Below are 13,989 nucleotides of genomic sequence, written 5' to 3' on the forward strand. Positions count from 1 at the left end.
GTCCCATGACTTCATGTACGACTCATTCCTCAACTCCTCTAACTCATTCAACTGTAGAAACTAGTGTTTTCCGTACTAGACATATACAAATTCACCATCTTAAGTGCCCAATATGCTCTATGTTCTAACTCTATTAGTGGTGACACGCTTTTCCATAAACCAACCTAAAGGGAGTGGTCCCTGTAGGAATTTTATATGTAGTACGAAAATCCCATATCGCATCATCTAACTTGTCGAACCAATCAATCCTACTTTGTTCAATTGTTCTCTCTAAAATTCTCTTAATCCCCCTATTCGTGTTCTCCACTTGACCACTAGTTTATGGATGATATGCCGTATTAAGCCGATGGGTGAGCTCATAGCGTTTCAAAACCTTCTCCATCTGTGCATCTCATTCCTAGATGAGATATTACCACTCACCTGACACGCATCACACATTTAATTAAACGACAACAAAACTCATAAGCTGAAACTATTGATAGTATAACAAGTACCACTATAAGTAAAATCTCATAAGTATTTTTAATTAAATGGCACACGTTATTCTTTTTACGAAAATAAGTTTGGATCTAGTGTCGCCTTAAAAAAATCCATAGTTCCATCAATTGAGTTAGATATGTATACCTTTTGAAAAAAATGTGAAGCTCATGGTATTACCCTCTGGGATGGTGACTTGGTGGATACACCCTCTGAGTAAAACATAAGCAATATATATATATATATATATATATATATATATATATATATAGGAGAGGGTTTAAATGAGAACACTAAATATTGTGAGAACCGTGAGAATGAATAAAAAACCATGAGAACTTGGTCAAAAATAATTCAAATGCAAAATTTCTTTTTACACTTACTATTATTATTATTATTATTATTATTATTATTATTATTATTATTATTATTATTATTATTATTATTATCCGAATATAACACGTTTAAATTTACGTGAATTCGTAAATAAAGAAAATTTACACATGTGTAAGTTTGCCAAATTTACACATGTGTAAAAAAATCTAATACGAGTGATTTTAAGAGGAGAAATAAATTATTTGATGTTGTAAATTCTTTTTTTGATGTTGTATTTTAATTTCAATGAGGGTTGTATTTAAAAAAATGGTTTTGATTAGTGTTCTCATTCGTTCTCACAGTTCTCACAATATTTAGCGTTCTCAAGATAACCTTCCCCTATATATATATATATATATATATATATATATATATATATATATATATATATATACGGCTCGATTCAAATGAGAACCACCACGAGTTGTGATAACCGTGAGAACTTTTTCTTCCCGCGCGAGTTAGGACAATTCTTTTTTTTTTTTTTTTGCAAAAACGTAGATGAAAATATTATAAACATATCTGTAAAAAACAGTAAAAAAAATTGTCAAGTCGGTAGTTATGACTAATGAAAGTTTTTTTACGCGTTGGTATAAATTTTGTACGAATATAAATATTTTTTACGCCTCATGTAAATGTGGATATGCGGCATTTTTTTTTTTTCAATTTTTTTTGCTGAAACAAGTGATTTTTTATGACTTTTGAGGAAAAAAATTCGGAAAAACGTTTTGGATGGCCTAGTTCTCACAACTCAAGGTGGTTCTCATTTTAACCCATCCATATATATATATATAGGAAAAGAGTAAAATACAAATGCGCTTATCGTACGATACGTACGTGATCATCCCAGCCGTTCGATCAGGTGCAGATCTGGTGCGAATTCAATACATATCGCACGTGAAAAAATGGTTAGCATGGGGTAGTGTGAAAAATGGCTGTAGATGGACAAAATCGCATGTGGAAGATTTGAATATCGCATGTGAAAAAGTGGCATGGGGTAATGTGAAAAATGGCATGGGGTGTGTAGAATCGCATGTGGAAGATTGAATATCGCATGCGAAAAAATGGCTAGCATGGGTTAATGTGAAAAATAGCATGGGGTGTGTAGAATCGCATGTGGAAAATTGAATATCGCATGTGAAAAATGGCATGGGATAATGTGAAAAATGGCATGGGGTGTGTAGAATCGCATGTGGAAAATTGAATATCACATGTGAAAAAATGGCATGGGATAATGTGAAAAATGGCATGGGGTGTGTAGAATCGCATGTGGAAAATTGAATATCGCATGTGAAAAAATGGCTAGCATGGGGTAATGTGAAAAATAGCATGGGCTGTGTAGAATCGCATGTAGAAAATTGAATATCGCATGTGAAAAATCTGTGTGTGTGTTACTGTTCATCTTATTCGATTGTTGGTCGATCATTGTCAGTCTTCTTCCGTTTGACCCTTACAACTCCCAAATTAGTAGTTTTTATTATCGATATTGCACTAAAAGGAATGAAGGGAGGTTGGGGAAGAAGATTTTCAGGTTTTTGAATTTGATTTTGAACTATCATCGGTCAATTACAGAGATTTATGACCTTGGAATGACGTTTAACCTTCCTGGTATGATTTAGATATATTAAAATGATTAATTTAATCATTTTAATTAGTTTCGCTCGCGTTTGATCGATTGAAGATCGTACGGCTGAGGGCATCGCGTCCATAATGTAGGATAAGAGGTATTGTACGTTAACCGGCCTATATATATATATAGGGGACCGCTAAAATGAAAACCACCTCCAGTTGTAAGAACTATGAGAACTTTTTGATCCGGGGCGAGTTGGACCAAATTTTTTTTTCATAAACATAGATGCCTGTATTATAAACACATTTGTAAAAAAAATTAAAAAAAAAATTTCGTGAGTGTAGGTTTGAGCACCACAAGTTTGTGTTTACGGGAAATTTATGGTACTCGTAAACACAAACTTGTGGTGCTCAAAACTACACACACGACATTTTTTTTGAATTTTTTTTACAAATGTGTTTATAATACACGTATCTACGTTTATGATAAAAAAATTTTTGGTTCAACTCGGCCCGTACGGTGTAGTTCTCATGGTTCTTACAACTGGAGGTGGTTTTCATTTTAGCGGTCCCGTATATATATAGGGATTGAATAAAATGAGAACTAACTCTAGTTGAGAGAACCATAAGAACCCATCAAAGCCTTTGATCTCCTATTGATGTAAAGTTGATATATGTTTGGTGATTAAAGCATGTGGAGTCTTACATTTTTATTTAAAAATAATATATTGTAATATAAGGGGTAAGAAAGATTTTTGTTAACTAATGCTTTATTGACTTTTTGGCACCTCCCATGTCCATCATGTTTTACATTTCAGATCAATCAAATAAAAAAAAACCCAACACACATTTAAATTCTACATAACAACAACATAAGATAATTAACTTTTTTTAAATTAGACATAAAATAACTAAAAAAATCGTCTATGTATCTTTTTTATTAATAAATAACATAAAACAACTAAATTTGGATAAAAAATATAAGAAACTTGGAAAAAGTTTTTAACTAAATAAATACCTATGTAAAAATAAATTTACATTGACTTAAATATTTACATTGTCATAAATCACTATAAATGTTAAAAATAAATATACACATGTGAAGTAAATCACCAAAACATGTAACAAAAAATAAAGAGTTAACTTCCATTTTGCTCCTTGTTTACCCCAATCATTTAAAAACAAACATTTTCCTCCCTGAAGTTTTCATTTTATTGTTTGTTTGCTCCGTGCCTTTAACTCTGTCCAAAATGTTAGTTAATTATAAGGGTATTTTGGTACTTCACTAATAAAAGTAAGGGCATTTTAATCTTTTAATATATATAACACTAGTCTAAGTACCCGTGTGTTACACGGATGGTTAAACAGGAAAACTAAGTCCTTTAAAATTGTGAAGTAAAAAATTATAATTTTATATACGTTGAAATATATTTTAAGTACCCGTGTGTTACACGGGTTGCTCAAAATATATTATATTATATTATATTTAACAGTGTTAACATAAACCTTGAAATGAAAGAAATGTGTACACGAGCTTAGCAAGTGAACGTCTTGTAAATGATAAATGAATAAGAAACATCTTTAACATTAAAGAGATAGTTATATATATATATATATATATATAATGGAAAATTATACCAATAGTACATAAATCTCTCTAACATTTCCTTATACAACTTTGGATGTTCTATAATAGAATAAACATAATACGATGTGTAAAATTTTTTCAATAAAGTGTATAATATAATCTATATAATTTTATAATGTTTACCACAAATGATATTATTCTAAAAAACCTTAGCTTTCCAATCCATGTTAATGATAACAACCATATGAAGCAGAAGTTATTTTTAGCTGGAAGTTAACATGTCTATAGTGAAAGGAAATAACAAAAGCCAACTCATCGCATTTATAGTTTCCATAAAACACATATGTTATGATTATTAAAAAGTTAAGCTCTTACACACACATATTCTTAGGCCTTAAAGTTGTAGTATTTGAAAATTGCTCCACCAAGTTTTACTCATTTAACCGGTGTATGTGTAAGCATAATTATTGAAAATAATCATAATATATGATATCTCACAGATTCAAAATTACAAAATTTAACCAAGTTTTACTCGTTATCCACGTGTAATGTATACACTGGTTCAAAAATAAAACCCTAGGGTTTTATCTTTTAAGAAATAGTTTTAAACTAAATCCTACCAATATCAAGAACTAAAGGAGTTCTAAATATAAAAGCCCATCCATTTTTTAATTACTCACCTCTGCCATAAAAAAAAACTGCAAACATTTGGCGTAAAATAGTAAGCTTGTATCTTAATCTTCATAAAAGTGTTTAGAAGTCATTCTTGAAACACTCTCGTCAAACTATTTGTACAACAAATAAGAACTAAATAAGCTATTCTCCATGTGTATTATGTATGCAATAACAAATAAAAGAAAGTACTATATGAATATGATTTGTGCAAAGTTTACACATAGATTATCACCTGGATGTTTTCCGGACCGGAACATTTAATTTACATAAATAATTAATAGTAAATATATAATAAAATAAACACAAACATAACGTTTCGACCGCCGTTCAGCCCGACCCATTCTAAGATCTCATTAATCATTATACTTGGGACAATGAGATTCTTGAGTCTACATGGTTATCTCAGTTCAGTCCATTTACATGAAGTCGGCTTTTAAACAAAGTCAACTTTGACTTCTTGACAAGGTCAACAATGACATTTTAACCCAACAACACACTGTTATAATCCTTCATATCCCAAATCATCTGCAGCTAAGCAATGCTATAAAAATAATATTTTTGAATTGAATCATAAATTATCTTTAAGACCACATATTATCTTTAAGACCATATCTATATATTCACTACAGTTGACTTTACAAAGATATTATAAGGTTTTTGACTTTCCAATTGGTGACCTAAAATAACACTTCTTACATTAAACATTCAACAACTAACAAATACAAATCCAATCAATCCTCACGTCATAACAAAGCAATAAAGCCTGACAAAATAATGCAACTTTAGATAGCTTCACAGGCCCATATGCTGCAACTGCTATGACCCGCAATCACCAAAAAATATAAAATGAAAAATCTTGATATATTTGACATAATAATCTAAGTTTGATTAAAACACATGAAGCCAAGTGGGACTGTTGAGATGAATATCTGTTTTGAAGTTGCATTTGGAAATAGGTTGTATGGGTAACGGGTCAAAGCAAGTTAGTTTCAAACAGGCTATTATCAAATAAAATACCATATGTTTACAAATATTTCCATTGTGAGATGAATATCCTTTTAGAAGTTAATGTATACGCACTTGATTTCTCATGTGATAGCCTTAGTTCCAAGTAAGGAAATTTTGTACCTCTTCACATAAAGGAATATTCAAATAATTGGAATCAATAGTAATGTCCCCTAGACATGAGCTCGGCACTGGTACCGAAAATACAGGTACAAAAAATCGCCAATTATGTGTAACGGTACCGAAAATGCTCGGTATGGTACCGGTAATTGAAGATGAAATTCGGGTAATTGAAGATAAAATTCGGTAAAATACCGGTACCTTACCGAATTGATACCAGACCAAACTACCTATACCGAAAACGTCAAAAAGTGGGTACCGATTCGGTACCAAAAAAATCGGTATGGGAAATTTGAAACCGGTAACTGTACGATACCGATTCTGTACCGGAACTAAACATCAAATGCTCATCCCTATGAATTAAGACCTACAAGAATGGTTAGGAAATTAGCGTGGTATCCGTTCGGTACCGATACTAAAAGTGAATTTCCTGTTCTACCACTGGCCTTAATGCTATATCTACCCACTCTTTCACAATATTTGCAAGCATAGTTTGGGGAGTGTCAATTACCGTGGGGAAGCATCTGAAATAGAAAGAGAAGGGAACTTGATTCACCTGTTAAGGAAGCTACATGATGAACTTATTAAGGAAGCTACTTTGATAAAAATCAGTATTCACATTGAAGTCCCATAACATTTCTCAAAAACATGTTTAGAATTTTATTTCTTTTTAACATATTTATTTGATAACAAACACAAAAGGGATTCCCACTGGTTTCTTCCAATTGAATCACCAACAAATGCTAATCTTCTATTTCTCAGTCTTTCTAGCATAGTTTTTGCACCAAATCTGCATTTTACAATAATCAGTTTTGAATCTTATTTTCTAAGTTTTAAAATAATAATTCAAAAAAGTGAAACAAAATCCATAATTTATAAACTAAATGTAAAATTACCTAACTACCCATGCGTTTTAAACCATACAATTGACTGTATTAGATCCTTAAATTACAAAAAAAAAAAAACTTTTAAATAGCATATCCAAATGCCCATAATTCTCACAATTTGAATCTTACTTCCGAACTATTTAGACTTAATAACTCAAAATTATGAAATAAAACTCACAGTTCACATAAATAAAAGTAGAATTACCAAAATACCCATGTATGCAAAACCATACAATTTTTATATTAATCTTTAAATTACATAAATTCTTTTAAAAAACATATCCAAGTTCCAAACACCCCTAATTCTCGCATTTAAATTTTGACTGATTTAAATCTCATTATTCATCCAAATGTAAACTCAACATGTCTTACACTAAAATTTCAAATAGCAATAATCCAAAAACTCATGTCCTAACAAAAACCCTTTGGAACACATGTGACCAAAGCCCCAAAAGTGGCAAACATGTTCCCACTAATCGTAACTCAAATCAAACAAAACCCATTTCAATTTTCACACAAAAACACCCACCATGTTTTATACATATGTGTATATATCTATATGTATATGTATAGAGAGAGAAAAAGAGATTAGAACCTGGGCAAGTTACAATTAGTGGGATAATAATTATTAAAAATATAAATTGCCATCCAATACCAAAGGCCTGTAATTTCACTAACTGACTCGATCAATATTGACCCATTAACCAACCCACTCATATGGCTACTTCTAATGCAACCCACATCAACCCACATTGCAAATTTTCAAGAAAACAAATGCAACTCACATCAACCTTGACCTCAATCAGTAGGTACTGCTAAAGTGCACTCTATCTTGCTTTAACTTGACCTATTTTTTAGGTTAGATACATGGACCACCTAAAAGTTTGAACCTTTGAAGAAAACTTACAGAACGCACATCGGTTTATCGGCTTCAAAACTCAATATCCAATGCTAAACCAAATGCAAAATATGTATCGATCACATTAATAGGTCATTGCCAAGCTAACCAACCGCCTGTTTACCTGTAATAATAATGATATTAACTATATCTGGTAAAATGGGTGAGGCGCGTAACGGGTCAAAACAGGTATATTTTTAGCACCTGTAATAATACTTTTATTAATTCTAAGCTTCAAAAGATTAAATGTTACCTGCCAATTGGCTTCTATGGTATTAAGATCATTGCCAATTGCCAAATGAACCATATATGGTTGGAAGATAGTGGGGCCCAACATCCCCCCTCTTCCCTTGCACGGTGAATATTCCCCGCTTGTATCCATTTACCGCATGGTGAAGGGTCAAAGGGGCGGTGTTCCCACATGGTGAATACTCACTGCACACCCCTTCACCAAGTACACCCAGCACACCCTTATGCCATTTATTTCTGCATTCCTATTTGCAGCTACTTCAGATTACTTTTCAACTTCATGTTTCTAATAGAAAGATCAGATTTTGCTTCAACTTGAACCAAATTAATATATTTTTAAAACGACCAGCCTATATATAAAAATTAAAATGGAAATCAAATGCTATATAAGTATACTCGTTCAGGATATTTATATGTTTTAAAAAGATTTAAAATGATAAAACAAAAATCAAACCATGAAGAAATTACCTCTTGTTATAGCAAACACCAGATAAGGTTATCCTTGTTATAGCTTTGCTCTAATTCTTCTCGGAACATCATAAAAAACTTACTTCTAGCCATCAGCTGCGAGGCGAACGTTTTGTAAATCTTTATCTTCTATGACGTCGTAATGGCACCTTGAGGTATATTTGCATCAACATCATATCCCAGGCGGCAAATGATCCCTAAAAAAGTGAATAAAACTTTATATCCAAGTTACAAAAACGCATATCATGTTATTTGAACCACCACTTTTTGAAGTACTTCGATTTGACCCGTATCCAGTTTGGTCCGAACCCACTCAGACCCGAATCCGTTCTAACCCAAACCAAACAGCCACTTTCTAAAATATTTCCTTTCACCTGAACCAGTTTGGTTGGAACCTTATGACCCAAACCCGTTGGACCCATCATAATTTTACTTTGGGAACTTCTTCGTATCATCCATCGGACCTGCAAGAATTCAAATAAATCATAAGGAACAAATCTAAACATTAAGTAACTATGCATATATGAATTAAGAAAATGTAATAGCTCTTGTACTTGTACTAACATCACCAGCAACATCACAAACACTATGTCAATAGGTAAATAAGAAAAGACTACTATCCGCTTTTCTTACAAACTGTCTAACTAAATACAAAACCAATGTTCTTATTCATGACAGGTGCGGTTCGAGTGACCAGCTAAAACGGGTCACATTGTATGACAGGTTAATATGGTTGATCTAAAACACCTTTTTGTTGGTTTTTTAATAAATAACAATTGATAAAATATTACAAAAATATATTGTTACCATAGCTGATCTAATTTTCTTTCATTATGAGCTAAGAGTTTTTGAATTTGACCTGTAAAAGATATTGACGCATTCAAAAGTAGTAAACGGGTCAAAATCGGCACAAACAATATGTGATAAAATAAATCAGCCTTCACACATACACTCAAAAACTTGGAAACCTTGATTTAGCTATGCAAAAATAATAAAATTATGATGGTAAATATTCAGGTTTAAAATGTTGACAAGGTAGCTAAAGATCAATGTAATTTACCAACGCATAACTCAAAGCGAAATAGATCATGAGATGAGGTCAAGTTGAATTTTAGACATTGAAAACATCAATATGAACATAAGAATATCAAATTACAAAAACAGAAACATGTTTACCTTATAACTTGCACATCTCACCAAACAAAACAAAATGACCAGGAAAATTCTTTAATAACTGCAAAAGTTGATCAATTAATTAAATTAAATGTACGAAAACAACAACGACATCAAGTATTGTATAACTTTGCAAACCTGCAACTCAATACATTCAATAAAACTTGCTTTACCTTGTTGATGAATAGTCGAACCTCTACTCAAAGCTACAACCACCATCGCTGACTTGAATCCCCATTCGTACGCCACTGTCACAGCTCCAATGACGATTCTCTTCTGGTTGAGTCTAAACAACAACAAAGCATTTGTCTCTCCACTCGCGGCGGAACCCTAGCCACCGTCACACAAAGCAGAAAATCATGAGAAATAAAACCCTAGGTACAGGGAATCATATAATCGTGAGGAAAAAAACTAACCGATTTCTTGAGAGCAAGGCAAGCTCATCACACAATTGCTCTCGTCATCAAAACCCTAGATGAAGAACAAACTCAGATCCCACACCGGCTCTGTATCAAGTCGGAAGATGAAGATGAGGATTTTGATTCTACTCTGATATTGTAGATCAACAACACATCTCTACATCTCTGATTCTTCTTCCTTTTGTAGTTTACTAACCTGCTATTGTAGAAACAAAAAATGTGATTAAAGTTGTTTGAAGTTGGACTTACCATCTGAATCTCCAAGAGATTTCCCATTGATAAACACTTGTGGAACAATATGCCTCCTGACTATCTCACTTTGCACATCCTGAATTTCCAACCCATCCTCTCCAAAACGAAATCCATCGCAATTTTTTAAATTAATGAACATCCCATATTGTATATTAATATAATATAATTATAATAAACCTTGTCGACATAATAAACCTAACTAATATACCCTGTATAAACCAATCTATTTGTTCTTGATTTGCACAACAAACATTTATACTCCAAAATTGTAAGTAATTTTCATTCAATTAAAGCATATTTCTCAACCGCCGATGAATCAATCAAATGAAAGACAATAAAATAGGTATTTCATTTATAAATTTTAAGAAAAACTACCAGATCTGTACAAGGAAAACAATAAGATATAAATTAAAAGATGATTGTTACCGTAGAATCAAAGAAATCGACCAGAGAAATAGTCTGCCGACTCCCCGACATTGTTACAGAATCAAATTCAGATTATTAGCATGAACCCTAATTGTGTACACAATCGCTCAGATTCAAACCTACAATCAACAAAATGTCACATGAACCCTAACTGTCAGAAAACCGCAATACAATTGAAGCATTTGCATACCTAGAAGAGATTGGAGATCTTCGGAGGAGCAGCAAGGCAGTCAAGGAATCATCATAGAATCATTAGCTATTGTTTGAAATTGAAAACATAATATACATCAACAGAGAGATGGAACGATGGAACAGGCAAGATATATGAAATTTAAATGAGGTTTTAAAGATTGATTGAAGATTATTGGAGAAGATTTCAATTGATTGAGAAATTATTGGAGTTTCCATATTGAAGAACATAATACCGCTTTAACAAAATGGCTAAGGAATGAGGAAAATGATTTGCCCGCTCAAATGTAGAATTCTCTGCATAAGTAGCATTGCCACATCAGCAGGTGATGTGGCAAAGTTATTTTGCTTTAGTATAAGAGATAGATCTTTATGTGTTTTAGATAAATCATTAACTCTCTCTATCTTTACCACTCTCCACCGTTCTATACCAACCACCACCAACAACACCACCTGCTGTCACCACCAACACCATCGCAGCTGACTACCATCGTCTGCCACCAACACTAATAGCCACCACAGCCTGCCACCAAGTCCACCAAGAACCACCACAATAACATTCCACCACCACATCGCAAATAACATCAAATAAACATCACCTTCCATTTTCACCCACCACCATAACAACATGAACAATCTCTGACCTTCACACTCCAAACAAGATCTAGATCCACAAACTCAACAATAAACTCCCTAAACCCTTACTCTCCAAACAAGATCTAGATCCACAAACTCGATTTGAGACCACAATATTTTCAAGTGGCGACGTTAAACAAATCTACAAACTCAATTTAGATCCATAAAATCCATACCAGATCTACAAAACCGATTTGAAACCATAAACTCGATCTACAAACGAGATTTGAAATCACATACGGGATCTGCAAATGTGATTTGAAACCATAGAAAATATTAGACCGGAAATCACAACAAAACTTGACCGATTACAAGGTCTTCAAGTGGCAGCGGTGGTGGTTAGCTCCGATGATGGTGGTGGTGAGGTCTGGCAGCGGTAATGATGCTGTAACAAATAATTTAGTGGTGGAGGACGGTGGTGGCAGGCTGGTGGAGATGGCGGGTAGGTTGTGTCGGGATGGTGGTTTGGAGGTTGCTGGTGAATGGAAATGCAGGTTATATGTATAATGAATAATTAAAATTTTATATTTTTCTTTTTAACATAATAAAAGACAAAAAGCAGATTTAAGAAATTAATAATAAAACAAAAAGGATAAAAGGTTTAGATTGGAAAAGACTGAAATGCCCCTCATGTGAGGGGCACATGACCAAGTTTTAACAGTGGAAATGGACATCTTTAGAGGCAGGATGAAAACGATGATAAGTTAGAAAGATCAGGGAGGGAAATGTCCATTTTTAAATGATTGGGGTAAAACTGTTAAAACGACTTGTGACACTTCGGGTTTTCCTGCACGTTTCTTTTATGCTATAACTATGTGAGTTTAATAAATGAGATTTAATTGAGAATTTATGAAATTGATTATATGTCTGCCATTTGATAAATATGTGAATTATGTGATTAATATGTGAAACACTATTGTTCTTATTATAGTAAAATCCAACCGCACCCCTTGAACTGGTGTGTGCGACAAGTTTGCACAGCCGCACACCCCTTGCCTCGTACACCCTTCTAACTCCTCCTAGTGGACTACACACCCAGCTACATCAGGCCCAAACCCCTAGCCCATGACCCATGCCCGAAGCATGTCTTCTAGAGTTTGAATAGTGCGCTCAGACTGTCCATCCGTCTGAGGGTGATAAGCTGTGGTCATGTCTAATCGAGAGCCAAAAGATTTGTGCATCGCTTGCCACAGTTCTGAAGTAAATCGTGCATCACGATCCGAGATAATGGAGGTTGGCACCCCGTGCCTCGAAACCACTTCTTTCAAGTAGATGTCTGCTAAGGTAGAGAACTTGTCTGTTTCCTTAATAGCCAAGAAGTGTGCAGACTTTGTGAGTCGATCCACGATCACCCAAATGGTATCGTTTCCACGCTGGGATCTAGGCAGGCCAGTAACAAAATCCATGGAAATTTCCTCCCATTTCCATTGTGGTATCCTTGGTTGTTGAAGTAGGCCTGATGGTTTCTGGTATTCCGTCTTGACTCTCGCACAAGTCAAACATTTTCCGACGTAAGTTGCTATGTGGGCCTTCATGCTAGGCCACCAATACGTAGTTCTGAGATCGTGGTACATCTTATCTGAACCCGGATGTACTAAGTAGCGAGACTTGTGTGCTTCATCCATTACCAGCTCGCGTAAGTTTCCATATTGTGGGACCCAAATGCGTCCTGTTACGTAGTAGGCGCCGTCTTCCCTTTGTTCTAACCGTCGCCTTGAGTCGCGTAGGGCTTCAGCCCTGACGTTTTCTGGTTTTAATGCTTCTACCTGAGCATCTCGTATCTATGTAGGAAGACTAGACTGGATGGTAAGTTGTAGTGCTCGTACGCGTCTAGGTGTAGTGTCTTTTCGACTTAGGGCGTCAGCCACAACATTGGCTTTGCCTGGATGGTACTTGATGGCACATTCGTAATCGTTCAAAAGTTCGACCCATCGTCGTTGACGCATGTTCAATTCCTTCTGCTTGAAGATATGCTCGAGACTCCTGTGATCGGTGTAGATGGTGCACTTGGTACCGTACAGGTAATGTCTCCATATCTTAAGTGCGAAAATAACAGCTCCCAGTTCTAGATCATGTGTAGTGTAGTTCCTTTCGTGAACTTTGAGTTGGCGCGAAGCATAAGCAATGACTTTATCCCGTTGCATCAATACTATAAGACCCTAAACCATTTTAAACAAAAAGTATGCAGCGGAAATATGAACCATAAATTTCTTTCTTTATAAACATTTTAACATACTAGAAACATTTAGGATAATCTTTTTTTTTTACAAAAATTGCGTCCATCATCCTTACTTAAAAGATAAGGCATAATCTACATTTATAAACTATACGACCTCGCTCCCGTATAATCCACGTTCATTGACTCGATATTCAGCCGCTTAGACTCCATAATGATGATAAATTCGTGCAACCTGCAATCACCAAATACATCCAATCATTAATATTTGGTGACGTCATACATGATATAAACATACGTAATTAAATGACCACGCCATATTCTTTCTACTTATGTTGATCCTTTCGATTATCTTTCCGAGTACAATCTTGCATCCCAATGACAAATCTTCATAAGATCAACAATAG

The 13,989-nt window shown here is 34.1% G+C and overlaps 1 long non-coding RNA gene across 5 annotated transcripts; it reads right to left on the reverse strand.

Moving 5' to 3' along the window:
- Positions 1-6,328: 6,328 nt before the first annotated feature.
- LOC118481682 lies at positions 6,329-11,021 on the reverse strand. Of its 5 annotated transcripts, none has more exons than XR_004865977.1 (10): positions 10,772-11,021; positions 10,582-10,700; positions 9,901-10,099; positions 9,658-9,814; positions 9,488-9,545; positions 8,686-8,775; positions 8,312-8,508; positions 7,848-8,080; positions 7,613-7,718; positions 6,329-6,599 (listed from the first exon to the last, which is right to left on the reverse strand). It is a non-coding gene; the product is annotated as an uncharacterized LOC118481682 (long non-coding RNA). The 5 variants fall into 5 exon arrangements; XR_004865974.1 differs by having other exon boundaries at positions 7,604-7,718; XR_004865976.1 differs by having other exon boundaries at positions 7,604-7,718; positions 7,848-8,088.
- Positions 11,022-13,989: the final 2,968 nt, after the last annotated feature.

This window comes from Helianthus annuus, chromosome 9 (genome assembly GCF_002127325.2).
Source record: "Helianthus annuus cultivar XRQ/B chromosome 9, HanXRQr2.0-SUNRISE, whole genome shotgun sequence".
NCBI classification, from domain to species: Eukaryota; Viridiplantae; Streptophyta; class Magnoliopsida; order Asterales; family Asteraceae; genus Helianthus; species Helianthus annuus.